Here is an 8,011-nt window from a genome sequence, read left to right as displayed (position 1 = left end):
CTTGAGCTTATTTTGTCTGGGTACGGCTTTGTTCTAGAAGAGTGGAAGTAGAGACTTAAACCTTAATGCCTGGTGGTATTAAAGTCATTAGGTGACTCTGTCTACCAAACACAAAACAAGACTTCTGAATAATTGTACACATTTGAAGGAAGAAATGAGCTCATTTAGAACTTCAGCAACTAGACAAAGATGCCCCAAAGCGGGGTTATAGCATTCTTTAGATTTGGTTTGAGGGCTGGGTAAGTACCTGGTTAGAACCACATGGAGGAAGTCATTTCAGGGTATAACTTTTTTCCACTTCAAGGAGTTTGGGATTTTGTGTCAGACTATGTGGGGCATCTGAATGTTGCAAATTGGTTGTGTCGGGTTAGATATCACTGGTTAGGTTTATATAGCCATCCTTAGAGGCAAGTCTTAGAGGTTAGTGAGAGGACACAGCATTTTAGAAATGCTCTGCTCACTCTGGGGTTAATGGCATCAAGCAGTTTAGTTTAGAGCCAGAAAGTTTGGCGCCAGAGAGGGTCCTGGCTGTAACTATGACTAGTTGTGTCATCACTGTCAGCATTTGGAGTTCCTTGTCTCTGTGGGGCATTTCTACCCAACTGGTCATCTTGGAGGGTCACAGCTAGGGTTGTGGCTGAGGTTAGAAAGAAGAAGGGGCCTGTGGGTCATCCTGGCTCCAGGTCCAGAGGGTAATGGTGGTGGTCAGTTCAGTGGAGAGGGGGCATTGATGCCTTCGGGCCTCAGCAGTGTCCAGGGGCCAGGCTACGGCCAGGTCAGCGGGTGATGGATGAGATTGAGCCTGGTTATGGCAGGTGCCCACCATTTCTGACCAGTCTAGCTTAATCAGCAGAGCCCTCTGACAAGAGAGTCCATTTAACCTCCTAATGACTGGTCATCAGTGTGAACACACACACAGACTCACACACAAATGCAGAGGGGGGCTACACTTAGCCAGTGTGAAATGAGGAAACGAAATAAAATGACTAAAATACAAAAATAGACACACAAAAATAAAAGCTGACACGAGCACACTTAAAGATCTCGTGCTGAACGAACACAAAGACATGAACACACACGTAATCATTGCTCCCCGCTGGTCTCCCATTCATCCCTTTATTGATTTCTTGTTCATGGACTTAGGAACGATTGACGCGCTGGTTGTTGCAACAGATAATGTAATTAAGACTTCACAGCTGAGTGCACTGACCTGCTGCAGGCTCTGACACATCTAATCTAGTCACTATTTACATTGCAACAGTGATTAGTTGCAATCAGTGAAGCAACAGTTATCAACTTCTAAATATCAAACGCTCAATAAATGTAAGCCCGTTTCCTAATTTGTAGTTGCGTCTGTGTTTAGATTTGAAAAATGTGTGTGTGTGTGTGTGTGTGTGTGTGTGTGTGTGTGTGTGTGTGTGTGTGTGTGTGTGTGTGTGTGTGTGTGTGTGTTGAGCTGCACATTTGTCACTTTAGCATACTCCATCCACAGTGACCCACTTTCTGTCAGCGTAGTCATTGTCGCAGATCATTCTGCTTGATTTAACAAAACAGTGTCCCTGCCCCATGTGTCTGTGTGTCACTAGGTTTGGAGTCAATTGTTGTGCGAAATTATACACTGCAATCACATTTTTTAACAACAAAAAGGTCAGCTGTACGGAAACATTTTTCTTCTGTTAATAATGTTTTGATATTTCTTTCCAAAGCAGCCAGTTTATTTGTTAGAGCACAAACAAGATTAATAGATCAGATCAGTCTCATAATGCAATTAATTTTTAAAACAATATGCAGCCCAGTCATAAAAGATTAAACGCTGGAATTGCTGGTTTTGTAATTGCATTTTTTCCCACTGATCATTACTCAGAAGAAAAGGTCCATTAATAGGACTTCCTTTTATCACCTTGTGAATCAGATAATAAAAAGGTTCAGCCACTTTGTCTCATTTCAGGTTTTAGCAGAAAAAAGATGCAGGGTGTGAACGAAGTGTCAACAGTTTTTCTCCCTCCTGTTAGGAAATGTGTGTGCCCAGGGTGATCACATTAGTGAAAGTAGAAAGTGTTAAGTGGACAGTTAAACTCTGAGGTGTGAGCACTAATTAACATAACATGTTAAGTGTAAAACTTGTGTATTGAGTGTTTGTTTTCATTTAAGCCAGCACACACACACACACACTTGAGAGCAAGAAATACATTCTGCATTAGCGACCAGCCTAAATTTACATTTCCCTCCCACTGACACTAATGTTTGCTGCATGCTAGTCTTCCAGATAGACTCACTAGATAGTTTCTTTAAAGCTAATTAGCAGACAAATCCTACGCTCCCTACAAAAGAAAGGTTTCATGAGGGTTCAATAGGTACAATACAAGATTATTTAACTCTTGTATAAAAACTAGTCACAACTGGGTCATCTCTTTGGCTTAATTTGAAGCACCAAGCCCCATCAGCAATGTCCCTGGTTTGAGCATTGGCAGCTAAATGATAAGTTGTCTCCTACAATAAAATAAATGATCAGTGATGAATTAAGACACATGCCAGTGTAGTAAACTGAAACAGGAAGGCATGAGGATAAAATGGGCCTGAGAGAGGAATGAGGAGGAATTATAGTCAAAGGAAGGACTCGATGAGGAGGAAGAAACAGGATAAAGGAGAAAAAGGAAAGTGGGAAACAAGAGTTGCAAACAGCAGTTAGCCTAGGGAAGCCATTCACTTTAAAAGCCAGACAAGAAATATCAATAAACAGATGAAAAGAAAAATATCACCACACATGAATCATCTATCCCTCTATGGACGGTGGAAGGAAGGATTTTGAAAAAGGCAAGGGGGCGGGGTTAAGCCAGATTGTTTGTTGTCATTGAAAATTGAAAAACACACGAAACAACATTTAGCATTTTTAGCAACATATTGCAGCCCGAGATAGCGCTGTGGTAAGGAATACATCTGTTTGATATAATCAAAAGAATCCTGCAGACGACGAGGAGGGAGGGCATCTCCGCGTAACAGGTGAGCGCCGAGGCACGCGGGGGAGGGGGAGGCGCGCGTGAAGTGTGGTGTGAGTCTGTTTTGCGATTACTGTAATGAAATTGGCGAGTTTGTTATCAGTTTATTGAAGATTTTGCCACGGTCGTAGTCCGCAGATAAGAGCCACGTTTTCACTCATCCTCCCATCACTAGCTGTGAGTTTAATTCCACTGAAGTGTAACAGGTTGCTTTGATATATTACTGTAGTTCTATAATAGTCCGATTCCTGGAGTTTACACACCCTCGAGTTATCTCGGTTAGAAGTTGTTAGATTAATAAATCTGTTATTTTGCCGTTTGTCACACATGTACAACAGGTTAGACTTTTGGGTGCTAGTTTTTTATTCCACAGAGTAATTCTTCATTTCCAAGAAGTTATAACTTCCTCTCATTCCTTTCTCCCGGATTTTGAGGAGGCTTGGTCTTAATTTAAAAGCATAAACACCAATGACAAGTGTAAACCCTGTTATGGTTCAGAGAGGAATGGAAAGTCTAAACAGATTGTGCCCTGGAAGAGCTTTACGGGAAGGATGTGAATGATGGGTAGATAGGTACATGCCTGAATATACAATATTATTCATAATCATTCTGACAGAAAATTTCCCAACTAAAAATGCCTTGTTTACTAACAATAGCATTGTAAGAAAAAGCTGGAGCATATCCCAACAGTCATGGGGCAAAATACAGGGTATACCCTAGACAGGTTGCTAGTCTGTTGCAGGGCCAACACACCATTCACACCAACAAATTGCCACTTGAACTAATTTGCAGATTTTTGAATTGTGGGAGGAAGCCAAAGTACAAGGAGAGTCCACATGGATACAGGGAGAACATGCTAATTCCACACAGACGGATTCAAAAAGGGCTTTTTCTGCACAAATTTCCCACATGGATACAGGGAGAACATGCTAATTCCACACAGACAGATTCAAAAAGGGCTTTTTCTGCACAACTGTGTCAACCAACACTCATTTCATTTTACTTTAGGTCTTCTCAAGTCCATGATATGTCAAAGAAATGATCAAAATACAAAATAACTTAGTATGAAAAACCTAATGTAATTTTTAATGCAATAATCTTTAAGTGCTTTAAAAGGAATCCGGACTATTTCATCCTGTGGGCCCTAGTTTCATTGTTTTAAAAGTCCTAAATATTTAATAAATAGTATGACTAGAGCAATCGGCCTTGCACTCCAGCGGTATCATGACCAAGCTGCCATATCTAAGAGCCAAGAGCATAAAAAATGTCTGCCTACACAGCTTTTAGTTTTGATTTCCAGGGGGAGTGACGTTAGCTTTACAGCTTACAGTCGATGAGAAATGGGAAAAGGCTTATGGATGAAGAAATTTCCAAACATGTCACAACTGTGTTTTTAGCTCTTCTGTCCTGATAGATTTGAAGTATTTGGTCAACTAAAAGTGCTCACAGTTGCTGGTTATAAGTGTCCACTTAAACCAAGCCTACAGTTTTCTCCTACTGTACAAGGAGTCAAAATGCCTTCAGATATCAAACAAAACCAACAGTCACAATTCATATCACACAGGATTCTGGCATTCTGCTAATTCAGTCAGTTTTGGCAATCCATGAGTCTTCTCCAGTTAAGACCAGTGAGGTAGTTTAGACTCTAAAAGTGACTATTAATTAGATTTCATCAACCAGTTTAGCCCAACTATTGGACTAAAGTGGTTTTTCCTGAGGCTTGTTCTAGTTGAAACTACCAGGATGTAGGTTGGTGTTGCATGAGGCATGTGTATTTGTGAGCGTTATCTCAGTGGCGCTTTTCTCATGTCGTGACTCACTTCAAGTTTCCGCTGTTCACTGGAATATTGCTGGAACATGTTTATGTCCTCAAGTTTTAATGGCTACCTGAGAGTGATTGCAGAAAGACTCTGTGTCCCTTTTTCTTGCAAAAGTGCTTCATAAAAGTTGATTTATTTTTGTTTCTTAGAAGGTTTTTTTCAGCTCATCTCAGTGCTGACGTTTGTTGTTGTCTGCAAGTGACGTACGGAGCAGTGAAACTGACTCACATGCCTGGACTGGAGTCTGGAAAATGAATGACAAGTAGAAGAACAAACACAACAATTAGGGGTTGTAAGCTCTGTTAACTTATCAAAGTCACTAAAAAAGCTTTGTTGTGTTTATTGTTGGTTGTTTTTTGCATCCAGATTAATCAAAATCATTTATTCCAGATGTTTTATGATATCTTTATTTGATTGGAAGGAATTTTCTTTGATTTTCCAAACAGAAAGAGAAATCAGGTAACTAATGTTAAACAGGGTGAAAACAAAATGGAAATATTTTACCAGGGTAGCTACCACTGAAAGTGACAGAAGAACAGTCTGTAATTTGCGTCCTGTGCCTTAACACCATGGTAAGATCAATACCTCGCCAAAGTCTGCGTATTAAGCATTAAGCTTGATCTGGGAGATGATTAGCTTAGCTTAGTACTAAGATTGGAAGTTGGGGAAAACAACTATACTAGCCTCTTACAAAGATGAAAGAAAAGCCCTCGAAAACTTGCTAATGAAGACAATGCATGTGGTTACTTAATCTGTATACAAAAATGTCCCGTTATGCTATTTCTTGAGAAAAAGCAACAAGGAGAAATTACTTCAAGATTCAGTTATCGTGTCTGGCTATTGTTTGCCGATATTTGGACTTCAGAGTTTTGACAACAACCAGTATGACTGTTTCCATCTGTTTCTTTTTGCAATAGCAAGCTCCTTGTTGGCTTAGTCACCTTAGTGGTGTTACGTTGGTCATCTAATTTGTTATAAGGAAGAAAGTGGTGCTCATACTTTAAATAATGGTTGTGGCTTATGCAACAGATTTCATGAAAATAATGAACTCTGAGTTTTCATTTGGGTTTTGTTCTTTTTTCGGGGGGGGGTTACACATTGAATGGATCTCAAAGGCGAAATGGGCTGTACCATTATAAATTATTCATATACACAAATAATTAGCCAGAGTAACATTTTTCATGGATATATTCAGGCACTGGCAGTACTTACTCAAAGTTTGGAAGAACAGTTTGCTTATACAGACTTCAGACACGCGCCTTTTTCTAACCTTAGCCACATAGCTTTTGTTGCCTGACCATGAATGACCTCTGAACACACTCCTGAATGATTGTTTAGCTGTCTCTTGATGAGTAGAGTGTATTTGGTTGCGTGCAGTCTGATTAGCTATAGACTCTGGGGGAGGGGATAATGTGGAGGGTTACTGTCTGGTTTGGATATTGCTCAAGTTTACCCTCGGCCTCTCTGCTATAGCCATCTGTTGATGGTGTCAAGATGAGCCCATTTATGTGTGTGTGCTTGTACACACAGCAGGGGTGGATTGGCAAGATTAGGAGAGGTGGCTACCTCACACCCCTCCCCCTTCCATCCCTGATGGACCTCCACCTACTTTTTGAGGCCCTCAACCTGCTGCATGCCACGCGTTCGTGGTTGTCCCACACACAAGAAGACACACAAATAAAGAGGAGGGGATCATGGTTAGGTCTAACCTGCCTAATTCTCTCTAATGGCTTCTCTATTCAGGGATTAACTCCCTATAACCCACACACACTTTTAGAGGGTCTACGATATACTGGCCTACAGTGTAACGGTCATAGTAGCACACTGTCTCTCTCTCTCTCTCCCTCTCTCTCTCCCTCTCTCTCTCTCTCACACACACACACATACACACACAAATACAAAGGAAATGGACAATAGCTGATCTCTGCAGTAATTTGGCGAGGCATCAAATGGCCTGTGGGCTTCAATTAAAATGTTTAGAACTCAAGGAAGGACTTGAGGGGAGAGAATGGGGGAAGATGGGAAGGCAGAAGAAAGAAAAGAGGAGGGGGGAAGATTTTGAGAGAAAGGGGACGAAAGTATTTAACTTTTATCAGGATAAACTCTTTCTTTGACCCTCTAGGAATTACCAACTTACCATTGTGGCAGGACTTGTGTGTTCCTGACATTCTAGGAGCTATGTTGTCATCTTTTGCCTTGATAGGGACTCCCAATGAAAACTTGTCCTTGGTGAGGAGCAAGACAAAGAGCAATTAAAAAACACCTATGAGGAAATATTTAAGGGACCAGGTTTATCCTGCCTTGGACAAGGTTTTCGGGACCTCATCTTGGATTCAGGCTTTGGGAGCTCCTGAGCAACTGGTGGCTGGCTTTAGCTTTTGGAATCCAAAAGGGCGATCTGGGCCTGTCCTCTCGTGTGTTCACCACGTGCCAAGGGGTCGGTCAGGTGCAGTCTGTGTTTGGCAGCATTTAAGGGCAGAGATACTGGCAGTCTGATCCCCGACTGTTGAAACTAGCCTTTGACACATGGAAAAGAGCCTGAACTAGTGTTTGAGATTGAAAGATATTGTCCGGATATAGTTGGGCTCACCTAAAAACTGGCAAACTGTAAGGCAACCCAGGAGGGGAGAGTGTTGCTATACTCACACGGTTTATAGTGCGAGTGGGATGCTGCTGCCTTCAACTGAGTTGTATAGTTGGGTGGTGGAAGGAAGACTGCAAGGTTCTTCTCAACCCCACTGACACATAGAGAAGGCAGAGAATAGGACAAGGGGGCGAGATTACTTAAGTAGTTCAACAAATTTTTCTGCGCAGGGCCCAGAGTAAATTTAGCTGATTACCTGAGTGAGATTCACGCTGACATCTTTGATGGACTGGATGTTGTGTGGCTGTCTGGGTGATACACCTCTGCAACATTTTTTATGATGACCCATGGTGATGCTTACGGACTGGCAGAATTGGGTGGCGGTTCTCATCTTTAAGAAGGGAGACCAGAGGGTGTGCTTTAATTATAAGGATATCATACTACTCCCTGGGAAGCGCTGCACCATTTGGCAAACCTCAGGTTAGGGAGGAAAAGGACAGATCTCATTCTGATCATGGAAAGCTAAACCAGCTCTTTTCCAGAGTTGTCATGCGTTGGTATTCTGTTCATAATTTTTATGGACAGAATTTCTAGGCAAGTGGCAACCAGGA

General features: G+C 41.6%; 1 long non-coding RNA gene across 1 annotated transcript; it reads right to left on the bottom strand.

Annotated features, from left to right (window-relative positions):
• Positions 1–4,195: 4,195 nt before the first annotated feature.
• Positions 4,196–7,546, bottom strand: LOC143420966 (uncharacterized). The gene is made up of 3 exons (XR_013100707.1): positions 7,463–7,546; positions 6,954–7,041; positions 4,196–5,060 (listed from the first exon to the last, which is right to left on the bottom strand). It is a non-coding gene; the product is annotated as an uncharacterized LOC143420966 (long non-coding RNA).
• Between the last annotated feature and the right edge of the window lie 465 nt (positions 7,547–8,011).

Source organism: Maylandia zebra, linkage group LG11 (genome assembly GCF_041146795.1).
Source record: "Maylandia zebra isolate NMK-2024a linkage group LG11, Mzebra_GT3a, whole genome shotgun sequence".
Lineage (NCBI taxonomy): Eukaryota > Metazoa > Chordata > Actinopteri > Cichliformes > Cichlidae > Maylandia > Maylandia zebra.
This window is presented reverse-complemented; position numbering and strand designations above follow the sequence as displayed.